Genomic DNA, 26748 nt, shown 5'->3' with positions numbered 1-26748 from the left:
AACGCCCCCTGGAAGACTTAGAATGCCCCCGCGAAGACATAGAACGCCTCCCTCGAAGACTTAGAACGCCCCCTCGAACATTTAGAATGCCCCCTCGAAGACTTCGAATTCCCTTCTCGAAGACTCAGAACGCCCTCCTCAAAGACGTAGAACGCCCCCACTCGAAGACTTAGAACGCCCCCCTCGAAGACTTAGAACGCCCCCTTCGAAGACTTAGAACGTCCCCCTCGAAGACACAGAATGCCCCCCTCGAAGACTTAGATCGCCCCCTCGAAGACTTAGAACGCCCCGCTCGAAGACTTAGAACGCCCCCTCGAAGACTTAGAACGCCCCCTTCGAAGATTTAGAACGCCCCCGCGAAGACTTAGAAAGCCCCCCTTGAAGACTTAGCACGCCCCCTCGAAGATTTAGGATGCCCCCCTCGGAGACATATGACGCCCCCCTCGAAGACTTAAAACGCACCCCTCGAAGATTTTGATCGCCCTCTCGAAGACTTAGAATGCCCCCTCGAAAACTTAGAATCCCTTCGAAGACTTAGAATGTCCCCTCGCCCCTCGAAGACTTAGAATGCCCCCTCGAAGACTAAGAACGCCCCCTCTTAGAATTAGAACGGCCCATCGAAGACTTAGAACGCCCCCTCGAAAACTTAGAACGCCCCCTTCGAAGAGTTAGAACGCCCTCTAGAAGACTTAGAACGCCCCCTCGAAGTCTTAGAATGTCCCCTTGCCCCCAAGAAGACTTAGAACGCCCCCTCGAAGACTTAGAACGCCCTCTCGAAGACTTAGAACGCTCTCTCGAAGACTTAGAATCCTTTCCAAGACTTAGAACGCCCCCTCGAACATTTAGAATGCCCCCTCGAAGACTTCGAATTCCCTTCTCGAAGACTCAGAACGCCCTCCTCAAAGACGTAGAACGCCCCCCCTCGAAGACTTAGAACGCCCCCCTCGAAGACTTAGAATCCTTTCCAAGACTTAGAACGCCCCTCTCGAAGACATAGAACGCCCCCCTCGAAGACATAGAACGCCCCCCTCGAAGACTTAGATCGCCCCCTCGAAGACTTAGAACGCCCCGCTCGAAGACTTAGAACGCCCCCTCGAAGACTTGGAACGCCCCCTTCGAAGACTTAGAACGCCCCGTCGAAGACTTAGAATACCCAGTCGAAGATTCAGAATGCCCCCTCGAAGACTTAGAATCCCTTCGAAGACTTAGAATGTCCCCTCGCCCCTCGAAGACTTAGAATGCCCACTCGAAGACTTAGAATGCCCCCCTCGAAGATTTAGAATGCCCCCTCGAAGACTTAGAATTCCCTTCTCGAAGACTTTGAATGCCCTCCTCGAAGACTTAGTACGCTCCCCTCCAAGACTTAGAACGCCTCCCCCGAAAACTTAGAACGCCCACCGAAGACATAGAACGCCTTCCTCGAAAACGTAGAACGCCCCCCTCGAAGACTTAGAACGTCCCCGCGAAGACTCAGAACGCCCCCTGAACATTTAGAATGCCCCCTCGAAGACATAGAATTCCCTTCTCGAAGACTTAGAACGCCCTCCTCGAAGACGTAGAACGCGCCCACTCGAAGACTTAGAACGCCCCCCTCGAAGACTTAGAACGCCCCCCTCGAAGACTTAGATCGCCCCCTCGAAGACTTAGAATGCCCCGCTCGAAGACTTAGGACGCCCCCTCGAAGACTTAGAACGCCCCCCTCGAAGACTTAGCACGCCCCCTCGAAGACTTAGGACGCCCCCCTCGAAGACTTAAAACGCCCCCCTCGAAGACTTTGATCGCACCCTCGAAGACTTAGAATGCCCCCTCGAAAACTTAGAATCCCTTCGAAGACTTAGAATGTCCCCTCGCCCCTCGAAGACTTAGAATGCCCCCTCGAAGACTAACAACGCCCCCTCTTAGACTTAGAACGGCCCCTCGAAGACTTAGAACGCCCCCTCGAAAACTTAGAACGCCCCCCTCGAAGAGTTAGAACGACACCTAGAAGACTTAGAACGCCCCCTCGAAGTCTTAGAATGTCCCCTTCCTCCCAAGAAGACTTAGAACGCCCCCTCGAAGACATAGAACGCCCCCACGAAGACTTAGAACGCCCCCTCGAAGACTTAGAACGCGCCCTCGAAGACTTGGAACGTACCCTTCGAAGACTTAGAACGCCCCGTCGAAGACTTAGAATACCCAGTCGAAGATTCAGAATGCCCCCTCGAAGACTTAGAATCCCTTCGAAGATTTAGAATGTCCCCTCGCCCCTCGAAGACTTTGAATGCCCACTCGAAGACTTAGAATTCCCTTCTCGAAGACTTTGAATGCCCTCCTCGAAGACTTAGAACGCTCCCCTCCAAGACTTAGAACGCCTCCCCCGAAGACTTAGAACGCCCCCCCCCCCGAAGACATAGAACGCCTTCCTCGAAGACGTAGAACGCCCCCCTCGAAGACTTAGAACGCCCCCCTCGAAGAGTTAGAACGGCCCCCTCGAAGACATAGAACGCCCCCCTCAAAGACTTAGATCGCCCCCTCGAAGACGTAGAAAGCCCCGCTCGAAGACTTAGAGACTTCGGGGGGCGGTCTAAGTCTTATAAGGGGGCGTTCTAAGTTTTGGAGGGGGGAGGGGACATTGTAAGTCTTCGAAGGGATTCTAAGTCTTCGAGGGGGGCGTCATAAGTCTCCGAGGGGGGGCGTCCTAAGTCTTCGAGGGGGCGTGCTAAGTCTCCGAGGGTGGCGTTCTAAGTCTTCGAGGGGGCGATCTAAGTCTTCGAGGGGGGCGTTCTATGTCTTCGAGGGGGCCATTCTAAGTCTTCGAGGGGGGCGTTCTAAGTCTTCGAGTGGGGGCGTTCTACGTCTTCGAGGAGGGCCTTCTAAGTCTTCCAGAAGGGCATTCTATGTCTTCGAGGTGGCATTCTAAATGTTCGAGGGGGCGTTCTAAGTCTTGGAAAGGAATCTAAGTCTTCGAGGGGGGCGTTCTAAGTCTTCGAGGGGGCGTTCTACGTCTTCGAGGAGGGCGTTCTAAGTCTTCGAGAAGGGAATTCGAAGTCTTCGAGGGGGCGTTCTAAGTCTTGGAAAGGATTCTAAGTCTTCGAGGGCGCGTTCTAAGTCTTCGAGGGGGGCGTTCTAAGTCTTCGTGGGGCTGTTCTAAGTCTTCGAGGGGGCGTTCTAAGTCTTCTTGGGGGAAAGGGGACATTCTAAGACTTCGAGGGGGCGTTCTAATTCTTCTAGGGGGCGTTCTAATTCTTCTAGGGGGCGTTCTAGCTCTTCGAAAGGGGCGTTCTAAGTTTTCGAGGGGGCGTTCTAAGTCTTCGAGGGGCCGTTCTAAGTCTAAGAGGGGGCGTTCTTAGTCTTCGAGGGGGAATTCTAAGTCTTCGATTGGCGAGGGGACATTCTAAGTCTTGGAAGGGATTCTAAGTTTTCGAGGGGGCATTCTAAGTCTTCGAGGGGGCGATCAAAGTCTTCGAGGGGGGGCGTTTTAAGTCTTCGAGAGGGGCGTCATAAGTCTCCGTGGGGGGCGTCCTAAGTCTTCGAGAAGGGAATTCGAAGTATTCGAGGGGGCATTCTAAATGTTCGAGGGGGCGTTCTAAGTCTTGGAAAGGATTCTAAGTCATCGAGGGGGCGTTCTAAGTCTTCGAGGGGGGGCGTTCTACGTCTTCGAGGGGGGCGTTCTACGTCTTCGAGGAGGGCGTTCTAAGTCTTCGAGAAGGGAATTCGAAGTCTTCGAGGGGGAATTCTAAATGTTCGAGGGGGGCGTTCTAAGTCTTCGTGGCTGCGTTCTAAGTCTTCTTGGGCGAAAGGGGACATTCTAAGACTTCGAGGGGGCGTTCTAAGTCTTCTAGGGGGCGTTCTAACTCTTCGAAGGGGGCGTTCTAAGTTTTCGAGGGGGCGTTCTAAGTCTTCGAGGGGCCGTTCTGAGTCTAAGAGGGGGTGTTCTTAGTCTTCGAGGGGGCGTTCTAAGTCTTCGAAGGGGCGATCAAAGTCTTAGAGGGGGGCGTTCTAAGTCTTCGAGGGGGGCGTCATAAGTCTCCGAGGGGGGCGTCCTAAGTCTTCGAGGGGGCGTGCTAAGTCTCCGAGCGGGGCGTCTTAAGTCTTCGCGGGGCCGTTCTAAGTCTTCGAGGGGGCGTTCTAAGTCTTCGAGGGGGGCGTTCTACGTCTTCGAGGAAGGCGTTCTAAATCTTCGGGGGGCGTTCTAAGTCTTCGGGGGAGGCGTTCTAAGTCTTGGAGGGTAGCGTTCTAAGTCTTCGAGTAGGGCGTTCTAAGTCTTCGAGAAGGGAATTCTAAGTCTTCGAGGGGGGAATTCTAAATTTTCGAGGGGGCGTTCTAAATGTTCGAGGGGGCATTCTAAGTCTTGGAAAGGATTCTAAGTCTTCGAGGGGGCATTCTAAATCTTCGTGGGGGCATTCTAAGTCTTCGAATGGGCATTCTAAGTCTTCGAGGGGCGAGGGGACATTCTAAGTCTTCGAAGGGATTCTAAGTCTTCGAGGGGGCATTCTAAGTCTTCGAGGGGGGCGTTCTAAGTCTTCGAGGGGGGCGTCATAAGTCTCCGAGGGGGGCGTCCTAAGTCTTCGAGGGGGCGTGCTAAGTCTTCGAGGGGGGCGTTCTAAGTCTTCGCGGGGGCGTTTTAATTCTTCGCGGGGCGTTCTAAATCTTCGAAGGGGGCGTTTCAAGTCTTCGAGGGGGCGTTCTAAGTCTTCGAGCGGGGCGTTCTAAGTCTTCCAGGGGGCGATCTAAGTCTTCGAGGGGGCCGTTCTAAGTCTTCGAGGGGGGCGTTCTAAGTCTTCGAGTGGGGGCGTTCTGCGTCTTCGAGGAGGGCGTTCTAAGTCTTCGAGAAGGGAATTCTATGTCTTCGAGGGGGCATTCTAAATGTTCGAGGGGGAGTTTTAAGTCTTGGAAAGGATTCTAAGTCTTCGAGGGGGTCGTTCTAAGTCTTCGAGGGGGCGTTCTACGTCTTCGAGGAGGGCGTTCTAAGTCTTCGAGAAGGGAATTCGAAGTCTTCGAGGGGGCATTCTAAATGTTCGAGGGGGTGTTCTAAGTCTTCGAGGGAGGCGTTCTATGTCCTCGTGGGGGCGTTCTAAGTCTTCCAGGGGGCGTTCTAAGTCTTCTTGGGGGGCAAGGGGACATTCTAATACTTCGAGGGGGCGTGCTAAGTCTTCGAGGGGGATGTTCTAAGTCTTCGCGGGGACGTTCTAAGTCTTCGAAGGGGGCGTTCCAAGTCTTCGAGGGGGCGTTCTATGTCTTCGAGGGGGGCGTTCTAAGTCTTCGAGTGGGGGCCTTCTACGTCTTCGAGGAGGGCGGTCTAAGTCTTCGAGAAGGGAATTCTATGTCCTCGAGGGGGCATTCTAAATGATCGAGGGGGCGTTCTAAGTCTTCCAGGGGGCGTTCTAAGTCTTCTTGGGGGGCAAGGGGACATTCTAAGACTTCGAGGGGGCGTGCTAAGTCTTCGAGGGGGGCGTTCTAAGTCTTCGCGGGGACGTTCTAAGTCTTCGAAGGGGGCGTTCCAAGTCTTCGAGGGGGGCGTTCTATGTCTTCGAGGTTGGCGTTCTAAGTCTTCGAGTGGGGGCCTTCTACGTCTTCGAGGAGGGCGTTCTAAGTCTTCGAGAAGGGAATTCTATCTCCTCGAGGGGGCATTCTAAATGTTCGAGGGAGCGTTCTAAGTCTTGGAAAGGATTCTAAGTCTTCGAGGGTGGCGTTCTACGTCTTGGTGGAGGGCGTTCTGAGTCTTCGAGAAGGGAATTCGATGTCTTCGAGGGGGCATCCTAAATGTTCGAGGGGGCGTTCTAAGTCTTGGAAAGGATTCTAAGTCTTCGAGAGGGCGTTCTAAGTCTTCGAGAGGGCGTTCTAAGTCTTCGAGGGGGGCGTCATAAGTCTCCGAGGGGGGCGTCCTAAGACTTCGAGGGGGCGTGCTAAGTCTTCGAGGGGGGCGTTCTAAGTTTCCGCGGGGGCGTTCTGAGTCTTCGAAGAGGGCGTTCTAAGTCTTCGAGCGGGGTGTTCTAAGTCTTCGAGGGGGCGATCTAAGTCTTCGAGGGGGGCGTTCTATGTGTTCGAGGGGGCCGTTCTATGTGTTCGAGGGCGGCGTTCTAAGTCCTCGAGGGGACGTTCTAAGTCTTCGAGGGGGCGTTCTAAGTCTTCGAGGGGGCGATCAAAGTCTTCGAGGGGGGGCGTTTTAAGTCTTCTAGAGGGGCGTCATAAGTCTCCGTGGGGGGCGTCCTAAGTCTTCGAGCGGGGCGTTCTAAGTATTTCAGACCCGACCCATTCTAAGTCTTTGAGGTGGGATTCTAAGTCTTTGAGGGGCGAGGGGACATTCTAAGTCTTTGAAGGGATTCTAAGTCTTCGTGGGGGCATTCTAAATCTTCGAATGGGCATTCTAAGTCTTCGAGGGGGGCGCTCTAAGTCTTCGAGAGGGTCGTTCTAACTTTTGAAGGGTGGCGTTCTAAGACTTCCGGGGGCGGTCTAAGTCTTATAAGGGGGCGTTCTAAGTTTTGGAGGGGGGAGTGGACATTGTAAGTCTTCGAAGGGATTCTAAGTCTTCGAGGGCGTATTCTAAGTCTTCGAGGGGGGCGTCATAAGTCTCCGAGGGGGGCGTCCTAAGTCTTCGAGGGGGCGTGCTAAGTCTCCGAGGGTGGCGTTCTAAGTCTTCGAGGGGGCGATCTAAGTCTTCGAGGGGGGCGTTCTATGTCTTCGAGGGGGCCGTTCTAAGTCTTCGAGGGGGGCGTTCTAAGTCTTCGAGTGGGGGCGTTCTACATCTTCGAGGAGGGCCTTCTAAGTCTTCCAGAAGGGCATTCTATGTCTTCGAGGGGGCATTCTAAATGTTCGAGGGGGCGTTCTAAGTCTTGGAAAGGAATCTAAGTCTTCGAGGGGGGCGTTCTAAGTCTTCGAGGGGGGCGTTCTACGTCTTCGAGGAGGGCGTTCTAAGTCTTCGAGAAGGGAATTCGAAGTCTTCGAGGGGGCGTTCTAAGTCTTGGAAAGGATTCTAAGTCTTCGAGGGCGCGTTCTAAGTCTTCGAGGGGGGCGTTCTAAGTCTTCGTGGGGCTGTTCTAAGTTTTCGAGGGGGCGTTCTAAGTCTTCTTGGGGGAAAGGGGACATTGTAAGTCTTCGAGGGGGCGTTCTTATTCTTCTAGGGGGCGTTCTAGCTCTTCGAAAGGGGCGTTCTAAGTTTTCGAGGGGGCATTCTAAGTTTTCGAGGGGGCGATCAAAGTCTTCGAGGGGGGGCGTTTTAAGTCTTCGACAGGGGCGTCATAAGTCTCCGTGGGGGGCGTCCTAAGTCTTCGAGAAGGGAATTCGAAGTCTTCGAGGGGGCATTCTAAATGTTCGAGGGGGCGTTCTAAGTCTTGGAAAGGATTCTAAGTCATCGAGGGGGGCGTTCTAAGTCTTCGAGGGGGGGCGTTCTACGTCTTCGAGGAGGGCGTTCTAAGTCTTCGAGAAGGGAATTCGAAGTCTTCGAGGGGGAATTCTAAATGTTCGAGGGGGGCGTTCTAAGTCTTCTAGGGGGCGTTCTAACTCTTCGAAGGGGGCGTTCTAAGTTTTCGAGGGGGCGTTCTAAGTCTTCGAGGGGCCGTTCTGAGTCTAAGAGGGGGTGTTCTTAGTCTTCGAGGGGGCGTTCTAAGTCTTCGAAGGGGCGATCAAAGTCTTCGAGGAGGGCGTTCTAAGTCTTCGAGGGGGGCGTCATAAGTCTCCGAGGGGGGCGTCCTAAGTCTTCGAGGGGGCGTGCTAAGTCTCCGAGCGGGGCGTCTTAAGTCTTCGCGGGGCCGTTCTAAGTCTTCGAGGGGGCGTTCTAAGTCTTCGAGGGGGGCGTTCTACGTCTTCGAGGAAGGCGTTCTAAGTCTTCGGGGGGCGTTCTATGTCTTCGGGGGAGGCGTTCTAAGTCTTGGAGGGTAGCGTTCTAAGTCTTCGAGTAGGGCGTTCTAAGTCTTCGAGAAGGGAATTCTAAGTCTTCGAGGGGGCATTCTAAATTTTCGAGGGGGCGTTCTAAATGTTCGAGGGGGCATTCTAAGTCTTCGAGGGGGCAATCTAAATCTTCGTGGGGGCATTCTAAGTCTTCGAGTGGGCATTCTAAGTCTTCGAGGGGCGAGGGGACATTCTAAGTCTTCGAAGGGATTCTAAGTCTTCGAGGGGGCATTCTAAGTCTTCGAGGGGGGCGTCATAAGTCTCCGAGGGAGGCGTATTAAGTCTTCGAGGGGGCGTGCTAAGTCTTCGAGGGGGCGTTCAAAGTCTTCGCGGGGGCGTTCTAATTCTTCGCGGGGCGTTCTAAGTCTTCGAAGGGGGCGTTTCAAGTCTTCGAGGGGGCGTTCTAAGTCTTCGAGCGGGGCGTTCTAAGTCTTCCAGGGGGCGATCTAAGTCTTCGAGAGGGGCGTTCTATGTCTTCGAGGGGGCCGTTCTAAGTCTTCGAGGGGGGCGTTCTAAGTCTTCGAGTGGGGGCGTTCTGCGTCTTCGAGGAGGGCGTTCTAAGTCTTCGAGAAGGGAATTCTATGTCTTCGAGGGGGCATTCTAAATGTTCGAGGGGGCGTTTTAAGTTTTGGAAAGGATTCTAAGTCTTCGAGGGGGTCGTTCTAAGTCTTCGAGGGGGCGTTCTACGTCTTCGAGGAGGGCGTTCTAAGTCTTCGAGAAGGGAATTCGAAGTCTTCGAGGGGGCATTCTAAATGTTCGAGGGGGTGTTCTAAGTCTTCGAGGGAGGCGTTCTATGTCTTCGCGGGGGCGTTCTAAGTCTTCCAGGGGGCGTTCTAAGTCTTCTTGGGGGGCAAGGGGACATTCTAATACTTCGCGGGGACGTTCTAAGTCTTCGAAGGGGGCGTTCCAAGTCTTCGATGGGGCGTTCTATGTCTTCGAGGGGGGCGTTCTAAGTCTTCGAGTGGGGGCCTTCTACGTCTTCGAGGAGGGCGTTCTAAGTCTTCGAGAAGGGAATTCTATGTCCTCGAGGGGGCATTCTAAATGTTCGAGGGGGCGTTCTAAGTCTTCCAGGGGGCGTTCTAAGTCTTCTTGGGGGGCAAGGGGACATTCTAAGACTTCGAGGGGGCGTGCTAAGTCTTCGAGGGGGGCGTTCTAAGTCTTCGCGGGGACGTTCTAAGTCTTCGAAGGGGGCGTTCCAAGTCTTCGAGGGGGGTGTTCTATGTCTTCGAGGGTGGCGTTCTAAGTCTTCGAGTGGGGGCCTTCTACGTCTTCGAGGAGGGCGTTCTAAGTCTTCGAGAAGGGAATTCTATGTCCTCGAGGGGGCATTCTAAATGTTCGAGGGGGCGTTCTAAGTCTTGGAAAGGATTCTAAGTCCTCGAGGGGGGCGTTCTAAGTCTTCGAGGTGGGCGTTCTACGTCTTCGTGGAGGGCGTTCTGAGTCTTCGAGAAGGGAATTCGAAGTCTTCGAGGGGGCATCCTAAATGTTCGAGGGGGCGTTCTAAGTCTTGGAAAGGATTCTAAGTCTTCGAGAGGGCTTTCTAAGTCTTCGTGGGGCGTTCTAAGTCTTCGAGGGGCCGTTCTAAGTCTTCTTGGGGGGCAAGGGGACATTCTAAGACTTCGAGGGGGCGTTCTAAGTCTTCTAGGGGGCGTTCTAACTCTTCGAAGGGGGCGTTCTAAGTTTTCGGGGGAGGCGTTCCAAGTCTTGGAGGGGAGCGTTCTAAGTCTTCGAGGGGGGCGTTCTATGTCTTCGAGGGGGCCGTTCTAAGTCTTTTCGAGTGGGGGCGTTCTACGTCTTCGAAGAGGGCCTTCTAAGTCTTCGAGAAGGGCATTCTATGTCTTCGAGGGGGCATTCTAAATGTTCGAGGGGGCGTTCTAAGTCTTGGAAAGGTTTCTAAGTCTTCGAGGGGGGCGTTCTAAGTCTTCGAGGGGGGCGTTCTAAGTCTTCGAGGGGGGCGTTCTACGTCTTCGAGGAGGGCGTTCTAAGTCTTCGAGAAGGGAATTCGAAGTTTTCGAGGGGGCATTCTAAATGTTCGAGGGGGCGTTCTCAGTCTTGGAAAGGATTCTAAGTCTTCGAGGGGGCGTTCTAAGTCTTCGAAGGGGGCGTTCCAAGTCTTCGAGTGGGCGTTCTAAGTCTTCGAGCGGGGCGTTCAAAGTCTTCGAGGAGGCGATCTAAGTCTTCGAGGGGGCGTTCTTTGTCTTCTAGGGGGCTGTTCTAAGTCTTCGAGGGGGGCGTTCTAAGTCTTCGAGTGGGGGCGTTCTACGTCATCGAGGAGGGCGTTCTATGTCTTCGAGAAGGGAATTCTATGTCTTCGAGGGGGCATTCTAAATGTTCGAGGGGGCGTTCTAAGTCTTGGAAAGGATTCTAAGTCTTCGAGGAGGGCGTTCTGAGTCTTCGAGGGGGGCGTTCTACGTCTTCGAGGAGGGCGTTCTAAGTCTTCAAGAAGGGAATTCGAAGTCTTCGAGGGCGCATTCTAAATGTTCGAGGGGGCGTTCTCAGTCTTGGAAAGGATTCTAAGTCTTCCAGGGGGCGTTCTAAGTCTTCGAAGGGGGCGTTCCAAGTCTTCGAGTGGGGGCGTTCTACGTCTTCGAGGAGGGCGTTCTAAGTCTTCGAGAAGGGAATTCTATGTCTTCGAGGGGGCATGCTAAATGTTCGAGGGGGCGTTGTAAGTCTTGGAAAGGATTCTAAGTCTTCGAGGAGGGCGTTCTAAGTCTTCGAGGGGGGCGTTCTATGTCTTCGAGAAAGGAATTCGAAGTCTTCGAGGGGGCATTCTAAATGTTCGAGGGGGCGATCTAAGTCTTGAAAAGGATTCTAAGTCTTCGATGGCGCGTTCTAAGTCTTCGAGGGGGGCGTTCTAAGTCTTCGCGGGGGCGTTCTAAGTCTTCCAGGGGGCGTTCTAAGTCTTCTTGGGGGGCAAGGGGACATTCTAAGACTTCGAGGGGGCGTGCTAAGTCTTCGAGGGGGGCGTTCTAAGTCTTCGCGGGGACGTTCTAAGTCTTCGAAGGGGGCGTTCCAAGTATTCGAGGGGGCGTTCTATGTCTTCGAGGGGGGCGTTCTAAGTCTTCGAGTGGGGGCCTTCTACGTCTTCGAGGAGGGCGTTCTAAGTCTTCGAGAAGGGAATTCTATGTCCTCGAGGGGGCATTCTAAATGTTCGAGGGGGCGTTCTAAGTCTTCTTGGGGGGCAAGGGGACATTCTAAGACTTCGAGGGGGCGTGCTAAGTCTTCGAGGGGGCGTTCTAAGTCTTCGAAGGGGGCGTTCCAAGTCTTCGAGGGGGGCGTTCTATGTTTCGAGGGGGGCGTTCTAAGTCTTCGAGTGGGGGCCTTCTACGTCTTCGAGGAGGGCGTTCTAAGTCTTCGAGAGGGGAATTCTATGTCTTCGAGGGGGCATTCTAAATGTTCGAGGGGGCGTTCTAAGTCTTGGAAAGGATTCTAAGTCTTCGAGGGGGGCGTTCTAGGTCTTCGAGGGGGGGCGTTCTACGTCTTCGTGGAGGGCGTTCTGAGTCTTCGAGAAGGGAATTCGAAGTCTTCGAGGGGGCATTCTAAATGTTCAAGGGGGCGTTCTAAGTCTGGGAAAGGATTCTAAGTCTTCGAGAGGGCGTTTTAAGTCTTCGTGGGGGCGTTCTAAGTCTTCGAGGGGGCGTTCTAAGTCTTCTTGGGGGCAAGGGGACATTCTAAGACTTCGAGGGGGCGTTCTAAGTCTTCTAGGGGGCGTTCTAACTCTTCGAAGGGGGCGTTCTAAGTTTTCGAGGGGGCGTTCTAAGTCTTCGAGGGGCCGTTCTAATTCTAAGAGGGGGCGTTCTTAGTCTACGAGGGGGCATTCTAAGTCTTCGAGGGGGCGATCAAAATCTTCGAGGAGGGCATTCAAAGTCTTCGAGAAGGGAATTCTAAGTCTTCGAGGGGGCATTCTAAATTTTCGAGGGGGCGTTCTAAATTTTCGAGGGGGCATTCTAAGTCTTGAAAAGGATTCTAAGTCTTCGAGGGGGCATTCTAAATCTTCGAGGGGGGAATTCTAAGTCTTCGAGTGGGCATTCTAAGTCTTCGAGGGGCGAGGGGACATTCTAAGTCTTCGAAGGGATTCTAAGTCTTCGAGGGGGCATTCTGAATCTTCGACTGGGTATTCTAAGTCTTCGACGGGGCATTCTAAGTCTTCGAGGGGGCGATCAAAATCTTCGAGGGGTGCGTTTTAAGTCTTCGAGGGGGGCGTCATAAGTCTCCGAGGGGGGCATCCTAAATCTTCGAGGGGGCGTGCTAAGTCTTCGAGGGGGGCTTTCTAAGTCTTCGCGGGGGCGTTCTAAGTCTTCGAAGGGGGCGTTCTAAGTCTTCGAGGGGGCGTTCTAAGTCTTCGAGCGGGGCGTTCTAAGTCTTCGAGGGGGCGATTTAAGTCTTCGAGGGGGGCGTTCTGTGTCTTCCAGGGGGACGTTCTAAGTCTTCGAAGGGGGCGTTCTAAGTCTGCGAGGGGGGCGTTGTAAGTCTTCGAGTGGGGGCGTTCTACGTCTTCGAGGAGGGCGTTCTATGTCTTCGAGAAGGGAATTCTATGTCTTCGAGGGGGCATTCTAAATGTTCAAGGGGGCGTTCTAAGTCTTGGAAAGGATTCTAAGTCTTCGAGGGGGCGTTCTAAGTCTTCGAGGGGGGGCGTTCTACGTCTTCGAGGAGGGCGTTCTAAGTCTTCGAGAAGGGAATTCGAAGTCTTCGAGGGGGCATTCTAAATGTTCGAGGGGGCGTTCTAAGTCTTGGAAAGGATTCCAAGTCTTCGAGGGGGCGTTCTAAGTCTTCGAGGGGGGCGTTCTAAGTCTTCGAAGGGGCCGTTCCAATTCTTCAAGGGGGCGTTCTAAGTCTTCGAGGGGGCCGTTCTAAGTCTTCGCGGTGGCGTTCTAAGTCTTCGAAGGGGGCCTTTTAAGTCTTAGAGGGGGCGTTCTAAGTCTTCGAGCGGGGCGTTCTACGTCTTCGAGGGGGGCGTTCTAAGTCTTCGAGGGGGGCGTTCTACGTCTTCGAGGAAGGCGTTCTAAGTCTTGGAGGGGAGCGTTCTAAATCTTCGAGGAGGGCATTCAAAGTCTTCGAGAAGGGAATTCTAAGTCTTCGAGGGGGCATTCTAAATTTTCGAGGGGGCGTTCTAAATTTTCGAGGGGGCATTCTAAATCTTCGAGGGGGGAATTCTAAGTCTTCGAGTGGGCATTCTAAGTCTTCGAGGGACGAGGGGACATTCTAAGTCTTCGAAGGGATTCTAAGTCTTCGAGGGGGCATTCTGAATCTTCGACTGGGTATTCTAAGTCTTCGACGGGGCGTTCTAAGTCTTCGAAGGGGACGTTCCAAGTCTTCGAGGGGGCGTTCTAAGTCTTCGAGCGGGGCGTTCTAAATCTTGGATGGGGCGATCTAAGTCTTCGAGGGGGGCGTTCTACGTCTTCGAGGGGGGCGTTTTACGTCTTCGAGGAGGGCGTTCTGAGTCTTCGAGAAGGGAATTCGAAGTCTTCGAGGGGGCATTCTAAATGTTCGAGGGGGCGTTCTATGTCTTGGAAAGGATTCTAAGTCTTCGAGGGCGCGTTCTAAGCCTTCGAGGGGGGCTTTCTAAGTCTTCGTGGGGGCGTTCTAAGTCTTCTTGGGGGGAAGGGAACATTCTAAGACTTCGAGGGGGCGTTCTAAGTCTTCTAGGGTTCGTTCTAACGCTTCGAGGGGGGCGTTCTAAGTTTTCCAGGGGGCGTTCTAAGTCTTCGAGGGGCCGTTCTAAGCCTAAGAGGGGGCGTTGTTAGTCTTCGAGGGGGCATTCTAAGTCTTCGAGGGGCGAGGGGACATTCTAAGTCTTCGAAGGGATTCTAAGTTTTCGAGGGGGCATTCTAAGTCTTCGAGGGTGCGATCAAAGTCTTCGAGGGGGGCGTTTTAAGTCTTCGAGGGGAGCGTCATAAGTCTCCGAGGGGGGCGTCCTAAGACTTCGAGGGGGCGTGCTAAGTCTTCGAGGGGGGCGTTCTAAGTTTCTGCGGGGGCGTTCTAAGTCTTCGAAGAGGGCGTTCTAAGTCTTCGATGGGGCGTTCTAAGTCTTCGAGCGGCGCGTTCTAAGTGTTCGAGGGGGCGATCTAAGTCTTCGAGGGGGGCGTTCTATGTGTTCGAGGGGGCCGTTCTATGTCTTCGAGGGGGGCGTTCTAAGTCTTCGAGGGGACGTTCTAAGTCTTCGAGGGGGCGTTCTAAGTCTTCGAGGGGGCGATCAAAGTCTTCGAGGGGGGCGTTTTAAGTCTTCGAGAGGGGCGTCATAAGTCTCCGTGGGGGGCGTCCTAAGTCTTCGAGCGGGGCGTTCTAAGTATTTCAGACCCGACCCATTCTAAGTCTTTGAGGTGGGATTCTAAGTCTTTGAGGGGCGAGGGGAGATTCTAAGTCTTCGTGGGGGCATTCTAAATCTTCGAATGGGCATTCTAAGTCTTCGAGGGGGGCGCTCTAAGTCTTCGAGAGGGTCGTTCTAACTTTTGAAGGGTGGCATTCAAAGACTTCGGGGGGCGGTCTAAGTCTTATAAGGGGGCGTTCTAAGTTTTGGAGGGGGGAGGGGACATTGTAAGTCTTCGAAGGGATTCTAAGTCTTCGAGGGCGTATTCTAAGTCTTCGAGGGGGGCGTCATAAGTCTCCGAGGGGGGCGTCCTAAGTCTTCGAGGGGGCGTGCTAAGTCTCCGAGGGTGGCGTTCTAAGTCTTCGAGGGGGCGATCAAAGTCTTCGAGGGGGGCGTTCTATGTCTTCGAGGGGGCCGTTCTAAGTCTTCGAGGGGGGCGTTCTAAGTCTTCGAGTGGGGGCGTTCTACGTCTTCGAGGAGGGCGTTCTAAGCCTTCGAGAAGGGAATTCGAAGTCTTCGAGGGGGCGTTCTATGTCTTGGAAAGGATTCTAAGTCTTCGAGGGCGCGTTCTAAGACTTCGAGGGGGCGTTCTAATTCTTCTAGGGGGCGTTCTAGCTCTTCGAAAGGGGCGTTCTAAATTTTCGAGGGGGCGTTCTAAGTCTTCGAGGGGCCGTTCTAAGTCTAAGATGGGGCGTTCTTAGTCTTCGAGGGGGAATTCTAAGTCTTCGATTGGCGAGGGGACATTCTAAGTCTTGGAAGGGATTCTAAGTTTTCGAGGGGGCATTCTAAGTCTTCGAGGGGGCGATCAAAGTCTTCGAGGGGGGGCGTTTTAAGTCTTCGAGAGGGGCGTCATAAGTCTCCGTGGGGGGCGTCCTAAGTCTTCGAGAAGGGAATTCGAAATCTTCGAGGGGGCATTCTAAATGTTCGAGGGGGCGTTCTAAGTCTTGGAAAGGATTCTAAGTCATCGAGGGGGGCGTTCTAAGTCTTCAAGGGGGGCGTTCTACGTCTTCGAGGAGGGCGTTCTAAGTCTTCGAGAAGGGAATTCGAAGTCTTCGAGGGGGAATTCTAAATGTTCGAGGGGGGCGTTCTAAGTCTTCGTGGCTGCGTTCTAAGTCTTCTTGGGGGAAAGAGGACATTCTAAGACTTCGAGGGGGCGTTCTAAGTCTTCTAGGGGGCGTTCTAACTCTTCGAAGGGGGCGTTCTAAGTTTTCGAGGGGGCGTTCTAAGTCTTCGAGGGCCCGTTCTGAGTCTAAGAGGGGGTGTTCTTAGTCTTCGAGGGGGCGTTCTAAGTCTTCGAAGGGGCGATCAAAGTCTTAGAGGGGGGCGTTCTAAGTCTTCGAGGGCGGCGTCATAAGTCTCCGAGGGGGGCGTCCTAAGTCTTCGAGGGGGCGTGCTAAGTCTCCGAGCGGGGCGTCTTAAGTCTTCGCGGGGCCGTTCTAAGTCTTCGAGGGGGCGTTCTAAGTCTTCGAGGGGGGCGTTCTACGTCTTCGAGGAATGCGTTCTAAGTCTTCGGGGGGCGTTCTAAGTCTTCGGGGGAGGCGTTCTAAGTCTTGGAGGGTAGCGTTCTAAGTCTTCGAGTAGGGCGTTCTAAGTCTTCGAGAAGGGAATTCTAAGTCTTCGAGGGGGCGTTCTAAATTTTCGAGGGGGCGTTCTAAATGTTCGAGGGGGCATTCTAAGTCTTCGAGTGGGCATTCTAAGTCTTCGAGGGGACATTCTAAGTCTTCGAGGGGGCATTCTGAATCTTCGACTGGGTATTCTAAGTCTTTGACGGGGCGTTCTAAGTCATCGAGGGGGGCGTTCTAAGTCTTCGATGGTGGCGTTTTAAGTCTTCGAGGGGGCGTTCTAACTCTTCGAAGGTGGCGTTCTAAGTCTTCGAGGGGGCGTTCTAAGTCTTCAAGGGGCCGTTCTAAATCTAAGAGGGGGCGTTCTTAGTCTTCGAGGGGGCATTCTAAGTCTTCGAGGGGCGAGGGGACATTCTAAGTCTTCGAAGGGATTCTAAGTCTTCGAGGGGGCATTCTAAGTCTTCGAGGGGGGCGTTCTAAGTCTTCGAGGGGGCGTCATAAGTCTCCGAGGGGGGCGTCCTAAGTCTTCGAGGGTGCGTGCTAAGTCTTCGAGGGGGCGTTCTAAGTCTTCGCGGGGGCGTTCTAATTCTTCGCGGGGCGTTCTAAGTCTTCGAAAGGGGCGTTTCAAGTCTTCGAGGGGGCGTTCTAAGTCTTCGAGCGGGGCGTTCTAAGTCTTCCAGGGGGCGATCTAAGTCTTCGAGGGGGGCGTTCTATGTCTTCGAGGGGGCCGTTCTAAGTCTTCGAGGGGGGCGTTCTAAGTTTTCGAGGGGGGCGTTCTACGTCTTCGATGAGGGCGTTCTAAGTCTTCGAGAAGGGAATTCGAAGTCTTCGAGGGGGCATTCTAAATGTTCGAGGGGGTGTTCTAAGTCTTCGAGGGAGGCGTTCTATGTCTTCGCGGGGGCGTTCTAAGTCTTCCAGGGGGCGTTCTAAGTCTTCTTGGGGGGCAAGGGGACATTCTGAGACTTCGAGGGGGCGTGCTATTTCTTCGAGGGGGACGTTCTAAGTCTTCGCGTGGACGTTCTAAGTCTTCGAAGGGGGCGTTCCAAGTCTTCGAGGGGGGCGTTCTATGTCTTCGACGGGGGCGTTCTAAGTCTTCGAGTGGGGGCCTTCTACGTCTTCGAGGAGGGCGTTCTAAGTCTTCGAGAAGGGAATTCTATGTCCTCGAGGGGGCATTCTAAATGTTCCAGGGGGCGTTCTAAGTCTTGGAAAGGATTCTAAGTCATCGAGGGGGGCGTTCTAAGTCTTCGAGGGGGGGCGTTCTACGTCTTCGTGGAGGGCGTTCTGAGTCTTCGAGAAGGGAATTCGAAGTCTTCGAGGGGGCATCCTAAATGTTCGAGGGGGCGTTCTAAGTCTTGGAAAGGATTCTAAGTCTTCAAGAGGGCGTTCTAAGTCTTCGAGAGGGCGTTCTAAGTCTTCGTGGGGGCGTTCTAAGTCTTCGAGGTGGCGTTCTAAGTCTTCTTGGGGGGCAAGGGGACATTCTAAGACTTCGAGGGGGCGTTCTAAGTCTTCTAGGGGGCGTTCTAACTCTTCGAAGGGGGCGTTCTAAGTTTTCGAGGGGGCGTTCTATGTCTTCGAGGGGCCGTTCTAATTCTAAGAGGGGGCGTTCTTAGTCTTCGAGGGGCCATTCTAAGTCTTCGAGGAGCGAGGGGACATTCTATGTCTTCGAAGGGATTCTAAGTTTTCGAGGGGGCATTCTAAGTCTTCGAGGGGCGATCAAAATCTTCGAGGGGTGCGTTTTAAGTCTTCGAGGGGGGCGTCATAAGTCTCCGAGGGGGGCATCCTAAATCTTCTAGGGGGCGTGCTAAGTCTTCGAGGGGGGCTTTCTAAGTCTTCGCGGGGGCGTTCTAAGTCTTCGAAGGGGGCGTTCTAAGTCTTCGAGGGGGCGATCTAAGTCTTCAGGGGGGCGTTCTATGTCTTCGAGGGGGACGTTCTAAGTCTTCGAAGGGGGCGTTCTAAGTCTTCGAGGGGGGCGTTCTAAGTCTTCGAGTTTGGGCGTTCTACGTCTTCGAGGAGGGCGTTCTTAGTCTTCGAGAAGGGAATTCTATGTCTTCGAGGGGGCATTCTAAATTTTCGAGGGGGCGTTCTAAATGTTCGAGGGGGCATTCTAAGTCTTCGAGGGGCGAGGGGACATTCTAAGTCTTCGAAGGGATTCTAAGTCTTCGAGGGGGCATTCTGAATCTTCGACTGGGTATTCTAAGTCTTCGACGGGGCGTTCTAAGTCTTCGAAAGGGGCGTTCCAAGTCTTCGAGGGGGCGTTCTAAGTCTTCGAGCGGGGCTTTCTAAGTCTTCGAGGGGGCGATCTAAGTCTTCGAGGGGGGCGTTCTATGTCTTCGAGGGGGGCGTTCTATGTCTTCGAGAGGGGCGTTCTAAGTCTTGGAAAGGATTCCAAGTCTTCGAGGGGAGCGTTCTAAGTCTTAGACGGGGCGTTCTAAATCTTCGAGCGGGGCTTTCTACGTCTTCGAGGGGGCGATCTAAGTCTTCGAGGGGGGCGTTCTATGTCTTCGAGGGGGCCGTTCTAAGTCTTCGAGGGGGGCGTTCTAAGTCTTCGAGGGGGGCGTTCTACGTCTTCGAGGAAGGCGTTCTAAGTTTTCGAGTGGGCATTCTAAGTCTTCGAGGGGCGAGGGGACATTCTAAGTCTTCGAAGGGATTCTAAGTCTTCGAGGAGGCATTCTGAATCTTCGACTGGGTATTCTAAGTCTTCGACGGGGCGTTCTAAGTCTTCGAAGGGGACGTTCCAAGTCTTCGAGGGGGCGTTCTAAGTCTTCGAGCGGGGCGTTCTAAATCTTCGATGGGGCGATCTAAGTCTTCGAGGGGGGCGTTCTACGTCTTCGAGGGGGGCGTTTTACGTCTTCGAGGAGGGCGTTCTGAGTCTTCGAGAAGGGAATTCGAAGTCTTCGAGGGGGCATTCTAAATGTTCGTGGGGGCGTTCTATGTCTTGGAAAGGATTCTAAGTCTTCGAGGGCGCGTTCTAAGCCTTCGAGGGGGCTTTCTAAGTCTTCGTGGGGGCGTTCTAAGTCTTCTTGGGGGGAAGGGGACATTCTAAGACTTCGAGGGGGCGTTCTAAGTCTTCTAGGGTTCGTTCTAACTCTTCGAGGGGGGCGTTCTAAGTTTTCCAGGGGGCGTTCTAAGTCTTCGAGGGGCCGTTCTAAGACTAAGAGGGGGCGTTGTTAGTCTTCGAGGGGGCATTCTAAGTCTTCGAGGGGCGAGGGGACATTCTAAGTCTTCGAAGGGATTCTAAGTTTTCGAGGGGGCATTCTAAGTCTTCGAGGGTGCGATCAAAGTCTTCGAGGGGGGCGTTTTAAGTCTTCGAGGGGGGCGTCATAAGTCTCCGAGGGGGGCGTCCTAAGACTTCGAGGGGGCGTGCTAAGTCTTCGAGGGGGGCGTTCTAAGTTTCTGCGGGGGCGTTCTAAGTCTTCGAAGAGGGCGTTCTAAGTCTTCGATGGGGCGTTCTAAGTCTTCGAGCGGCGCGTTCTAAGTCTTCGAGGGGGCGATCTAAGTCTTCGAGGGGGGCGTTCTATGTGTTCGAGGGGGCCGTTCTATGTCTTCGAGGGGGGCGTTCTAAGTCTTCGAGGGGACGTTCTAAGTCTTCGAGGGGGCGTTCTAAGTCTTCGAGGGGGCGATCAAAGTCTTCGAGGGGGGCGTTTTAAGTCTTCGAGAGGGGCGTCATAAGTCTCCGTGGGGGGCGTCCTAAGTCTTCGAGCGGGGCGTTCTAAGTATTTCAGACCCGACCCATTCTAAGTCTTTGAGGTGGGATTCTAAGTCTTTGAGGGGCGAGGGGACATTCTAAGTCTTCGTGGGGGCATTCTAAATCTTCGAATGGGCATTCTAAGTCTTCGAGGGGGGCGCTCTAAGTCTTCGAGAGGGTCGTTCTAACTTTTGAAGGGTGGCATTCAAAGACTTCGGGGGGCGGTCTAAGTCTTATAAGGGGGCGTTCTAAGTTTTGGAGGGGGGAGGGGACATTGTAAGTCTTCGAAGGGATTCTAAGTCTTCGAGGGCGTATTCTAAGTCTTCGAGGGGGGCGTCATAAGTCTCCGAGGGGGGCGTCCTAAGTCTTCGAGGGGGCGTGCTAAGTCTCCGAGGGTGGCGTTCTAAGTCTTCGAGGGGGCGATCAAAGTCTTCGAGGGGGGCGTTCTATGTCTTCGAGGGGGCCGTTCTAAGTCTTCGAGGGGGGCGTTCTAAGTCTTCGAGTGGGGGCGTTCTACGTCTTCGAGGAGGGCCTTCTAAGTCTTCCAGAAGGGCATTCTATGTCTTCGAGGGGGCGTTCTAAGTCTTGGAAAGGAATCTAAGTCTTCGAGGGGGGCGTTCTAAGTCTTCGAGGGGGGCGTTCTACGTCTTCGAGGAGGGCGTTCTAAGCCTTCGAGAAGGGAATTCGAAGTCTTCGAGGGGGCGTTCTATGTCTTGGAAAGGATTCTAAGTCTTCGAGGGCGCGTTCTAAGTCTTCGAGGGGGCGTTCTAAGTCTTCTTGGGGGAAAGGGGACATTCTAAGACTTCGAGGGGGCGTTCTAATTCTTCTAGGGGGCGTTCTAGCTCTTCGAAAGGGGCGTTCTAAATTTTCGAGGGGGCGTTCTAAGTCTTCGAGGGGCCGTTCTAAGTCTAAGATGGGGCGTTCTTAGTCTTCGAGGGGGAATTCTAAGTCTTCGATTGGCGAGGGGACATTCTAAGTCTTGGAAGGGATTCTAAGTTTTCGAGGGGGCATTCTAAGTCTTCGAGGGGGCGATCAAAGTCTTCGAGGGAGGGCGTTTTAAGTCTTCGAGAGGGGCGTCATAAGTCTCCGTGGGGGGCGTCCTAAGTCTTCGAGAAGGGAATTCGAAGTCTTCGAGGGGGCATTCTAAATGTTCGAGTGGGCGTTCTAATTCTTCGAGCGGGGCGTTCTAAGTCTTCGAGGGGGGCGTTCTATGTGTTCGAGGGGGCCGTTCTATGTCTTCGAGGGGGGCGTTCTAAGTCTTCGAGGGGACGTTCTAAGTCTTCGAGGGGGCGTTCTAAGTCTTCGAGGGGGCGATCAAAGTCTTCGAGGGGGGCGTTTTAAGTCTTCGAGAGGGGCGTCATAAGTCTCCGTGGGGGGCGTCCTAAGTCTTCGAGCGGGGCGTTCTAAGTATTTCAGACCCGACCCATTCTAAGTCTTTGAGGTGGGATTCTAAGTCTTTGAGGGGCGAGGGGACATTCTAAGTCTTCGTGGGGGCATTCTAAATCTTCGAATGGGCATTCTAAGTCTTCGAGGGGGGCGCTCTAAGTCTTCGAGAGGGTCGTTCTAACTTTTGAAGGGTGGCATTCAAAGACTTCGGGGGGCGGTCTAAGTCTTATAAGGGGGCGTTCTAAGTTTTGGAGGGGGGAGGGGACATTGTAAGTCTTCGAAGGGATTCTAAGTCTTCGAGGGCGTATTCTAAGTCTTCGAGGGGGGCGTCATAAGTCTCCGAGGGGGGCGTCCTAAGTCTTCGAGGGGGCGTGCTAAGTCTCCGAGGGTGGCGTTCTAAGTCTTCGAGGGGGCGATCAAAGTCTTCGAGGGGGGCGTTCTATGTCTTCGAGGGGGCCGTTCTAAGTCTTCGAGGGGGGCGTTCTAAGTCTTCGAGTGGGGGCGTTCTACGTCTTCGAGGAGGGCCTTCTAAGTCTTCCAGAAGGGCATTCTATGTCTTCGAGGGGGCGTTCTAAGTCTTGGAAAGGAATCTAAGTCTTCGAGGGGGGCGTTCTAAGTCTTCGAGGGGGGCGTTCTACGTCTTCGAGGAGGGCGTTCTAAGCCTTCGAGAAGGGAATTCGAAGTCTTCGAGGGGGCGTTCTATGTCTTGGAAAGGATTCTAAGTCTTCGAGGGCGTGTTCTAAGTCTTCGAGGGGGCGTTCTAAGTCTTCTTGGGGGAAAGGGGACATTCTAAGACTTCGAGGGGGCGTTCTAATTCTTCTAGGGGGCGTTCTAGCTCTTCGAAAGGGGCGTTCTAAATTTTCGAGGGGGCGTTCTAAGTCTTCGAGGGGCCGTTCTAAGTCTAAGATGGGTCTAATTCCGTATTTTAATAAGATAATTATTTAGAAAAAATACTAAAAAACCAATCGAAAAAAGACCAAAAAAGGCATGGAAAAAAAACCAAAAAAGCGCATGGAAAAAATACTAAAAAAAATCAATGGAAAAAATACTAAATAAAGAATGAAAAAAACACCAAAAAACGCATGGAAAAAATACTAAAAATTTAATGGAAAAATACCCAAAAACGCATTGAAAATATACTAAAATATTAATTGAAAAACAGCAAAAAACGCTTCGAAAAAATACTAAAAACCAATGGAAAAGAACACCAAAAATCGCATGGAAAATATATTAAACATTTAATGGAAAAATAGCAAAAAACGCATGGAAAATATACTAAAATATTAATGGGAAAAACAGCAATAAACGCATGGAAAAAATACTGAAAAACCAATGCAAAAAACACCAAAAAACGCATGGAAAAAATACTAAAAAACCAATCGAAAAGAACAAAAAATCGCATGGAAAAATACTAAAAATTAAATGGAAATAATACCAAAAAACGCATGGAAAATATACTAATATATTAATGCAAAAAACAGCAAAAAACGCATTGAAAAAATACTAAAAACCAATCGAAAAAACACCAAAAATCTCATGGAAAAAATAGTAAAAATTCAATGGAAAAAATACCAAAAAACGCATGGAAAATATACTAAAATATTAATGGAAGAAACAGGAAAAAACGCAAGAAAAAAATGCTTAAAACCCGATGGAGAAAAGCACCAAAAATGCATGGAAAGAATACTAAAAAACCAATCAAAAAATACTTAAAAACCGATGGAAAAAAGCACCAAAAACGCATGGAAAAAATACTAAAAAACATCGAAAAAAGACCAAAAAAGCATGGAAAAAAAACCAAAAAAGCGCACGGAAAAAATACTAAATAACCAATGGAAAGAACGCCAAAAAACGGATGGAAAAAATACTAAAAAAAATGAATGGAAAATACTAAAAAATCAATGGAAAAATACCCAAAAACGCATGGAAAATATACTAAAATATTAATTGAAAAACAGCAAAAAACGCATGGAAAAAATACTAAAAACCAATGGAAAGGAACACCAAAAATCGCATGGAAAATATATTAAACATTCAATGAAAAAATACCAAAAAACGCATGGAAAATATACTAAAATATTAATGGAAAAACACCAGAAAACGCATGGAAAAAATACTTAAAAACCCATGGAAAAAAGCACCAAAAACGCATGGAAAAAATACTAAAAAACCAATCGAAAAAACACCAAAAAACCAATCGAAAAAATAGGAAAAATTCAACGGAAAATAACGGAAAAAATACCAAAAAAACAGAAAAAAATACACGGCAAAAAGTACCAAAAACCACGGAAATGGAAAAACGGAAAACAACAACGGAAAAAACGGGAAAACTACAACGGAAAAACGTTTTTTTCAACGGAAAAAAATACCAAAAAACACATGGAAAATATACTAAAATATTAATGGAAAAAACAGCAGAAAACGCATGGAAAAAATACTTAAAAACCGATGGAAAAAAGCACCAAAAACGCATGGAAAAAATACTAAAAATCCAATGAAAATACTCCAAAAAACGCATGGAAAAAATACTGAAAAACCAATGGAAAAAACACCAAAAAACACATGGAAAAAATACTAAAAAACCAATCGAAAATAACACCAAAAATCGCATGGAAAAAATACTAAAAATTCAATGGAAAGTATACCAAAAACCGCATGGAAAATATAGTAAAAAAATTAATGGAAAAAATACTAAAAATCCAATGAAAATAATCCAAAAAACGCATGTAAAAATACTGAAAAACCAATCGAAAGGAACACCAAAAATCGCAAGGAAAAAATACTAAAAATTCAATGGAAAAAATACGAAAAAACGCATGGAAAATATACTAAAATATTAATGGAAAACAGCAAAAAACGCATGGAAAAAATACTAAAAACCAATCGAAAAGATCACCAAAAATCTCATGGAAGAAATAGTAAAAATTAAAAGAAAAAAATACCAAAAATCGCATGGAAAATATACTAAAATGTTAATGGAAGAAACAGCAAAAAACGCATGGAAAAAATACTTAAAACCCGATGGAGAAAAGCACCAAAAATGCATGGAAAAAATACTAAAAAACCAATCGAAAAAATACTTAAAAACCAATGGAAAAAAGCACCAAAAACGCATGGAAAAAATACTAAAAAACCAATCGAAAAAATACTTAAAAACCGATGGAAAAAAACACCAAAAACGCATGGAAAAAATACTAAAAAACCAATCGAAAAAAGACCAAAAAAGGCATGGAAAAAAAACCAAAAAAGCGCATGGAAAAATACTAAATAACAAATGGAAAGAACGCCAAAAAACGCATGGAAAAAATACTAAAAAATCAATGGAAAAAATACTAAATAACCAATGGAAAAAACACCAAAAAACGCATGGAAAAAATACTAAAAATTCAATGGAAAAATACCCAAAAACGCATGGAAAATATACTAAAATATTAATTGAAAAAGAGCAAAAAACGCATGGAAAAAAAACTAAAAACCAATCGAAAAGAACACAAAAAATCGCATGGAAAATAGTAAAAATTCAATGGAAAATATACCAAAAAAAACGCATGGAAAATATACTAAAATATTAATGGGAAAAACAGCAAAAAACGCATGGAAAAAATACTGAAAAACAAATGCAAAAAACACCAAAAAACGCATGGAAAAAATTCTAAAAAACCAATCGAAAAGAACAAAAAAAAACGCATGGAAAAAATAGTAAAAATTCAACGGAAAATAACGGAAAAAATACCAAAAAAACGGAAAAAAATACACGGAAAAAATACCAAACACAACGGAAACGGAAAAACGGAAAACAACAACGGAAAACGGGAAAACAACAACAGAAAAACTTTTTTTTCAACGGAAATAAATACCAAAAAACGCATGGAAAATATACTAAAATATTAATGGAAAAAACAGCAGAAAACGCATGTGAAAAATACTTAAAAACCGATGGAAAAAAGCACCAAAAACGCATGGAAAAAATACTAAAAATCCAATCGAAAAAACCCAAAAAAACGCATGGAAAAATAGTAAAAATTCAAAGGAAAAAATTCCAAAAAACGCATGGAAAGTATACTAAAATATTAATCAAAAAACGCATGGAAGAAATACTAAAAATCCAATTGAAAAAACACCAAAAACGCATGGAAAAAGTACTAAAAATTCAATGCAAAATATACCAAAAAACGCATGGAAAATATACAAAAAAAAATTAATGGAAAAAATACTAAAAATCCAATGAAAATAATCCAAAAAACGCATGTAAAAATACTGAAAAACCAATCGAAAAGAACACCAAAAATCGCAAGGAAAAATACTAAAAATTTAATGGAAAAATACCCAAAAACGCATTGAAAATATACTAAAATATTAATTGAAAAACAGCAATAAACGCATGGAAAAAATACTGAAAAACCAATGCAAAAAACACCAAAAAACGCATGGAAAAAATACTAAAAAACCAATCGAAAAGAGCAAAAAAAACGCATGGAAAAATACTAAAAATTAAATGGAAATAATACCAAAAAACGCATGGAAAATATACTAATATATTAATGCAAAAAACAGCAAAAAACGCATTGAAAAAATACTAAAAACCATTCGAAAAGAACACCAAAAATCTCATGGAAAAAATAGTAAAAATTCAATGGAAAATATACCAAAAAACGCATGGAAAATATACTAAAATATTAATGGAAGAAACAGGAAAAAACGCAAGAAAAAAATACTTAAAACCCGATGGAGAAAAGCACCAAAAATGCATGGAAAAAATACTAAAAAACCAATCAAAAAATACTTAAAACCCGATGGAAAAAAGCACCAAAAACGCATGGAAAAAATACTAAAAAACATCGAAAAAAGACCAAAAAAGCATGGAAAAAAAACCAAAAAAGCGCACGGAAAAAATACTAAATAACCAATGGAAAGAACGCCAAAAAACGGATGGAAAAAATACTAAAAAAAATGAATGGAAAAAATACTAAAAAATCAATGGAAAAATACCCAAAAACGCATGGAAAATATACTAAAATATTAATTGAAAAACAGCAAAAAACGCATGGAAAAAATACTAAAAACCAATGGAAAGGAACACCAAAAATCGCATGGAAAATATATTAAACATTCAATGGAAAAATACCAAAAAACGCATGGAAAATATACTAAAATGTTAATAGAAGAAACAGCAAAAAACGCATGGAAAAAATACTTAAAACCCATGGAAAAAAGCACCAAAAACGCATGGAAAAAATACTAAAAAACCAATCGAAAAAACACCAAAAAACGCATGGAAAAAATAGGAAAAATTCAACGGAAAAAATTCCAAAAACGCATGGAAAATATAATAAAATATTAATCAAAAAACGCATGGAAGAAATAATAAAAAACCAATTGAACAAACACCAAAAACGCATGGAAAAAATAGTAAAAATTCAACGGAAAATAACGGAAAAAATACCAAAAAAACAGAAAAAAATACACGGCAAAAAGTACCAAAAACCACGGAAATGGAAAAACGGAAAACAACAACGGAAAAAACGGGAAAACAACAACGGAAAAACGTTTTTTTCAACGGAAAAAAATACCAAAAAACACATGGAAAATATACTAAAATATTAATGGAAAAAACAGCAGAAAACGCATGGAAAAAATACTTAAAAACCGATGGAAAAAAGCACCAAAAACGCATGGAAAATATACTAAAAATCCAATCAAAATACTCCAAAAAACGCATGGAAAAAATACTGAAAAACCAATGGAAAAAACACCAAAAAACACATGGAAAAAATACTAAAAAACCAATCGAAAATAACACCAAAAATCGCATGGAAAAAATACTAAAAATTCAATGGAAAGTATACCAAAAACCGCATGGAAAATATAGTAAAAAAATTAATGGAAAAAATACTAAAAATCCAATGAAAATAATCCAAAAAACGCATGTAAAAATACTGAAAAAC

This window comes from Stegodyphus dumicola, chromosome 7, assembly GCF_044657685.1.
Source record: "Stegodyphus dumicola isolate Sdum_Otavi_A_Nest chromosome 7, ASM4465768v1".
Taxonomy (NCBI): domain Eukaryota; kingdom Metazoa; phylum Arthropoda; class Arachnida; order Araneae; family Eresidae; genus Stegodyphus; species Stegodyphus dumicola.
The sequence above is the reverse complement of the archived record's forward strand: the minus strand, read 5'-3'. Positions refer to the sequence as shown.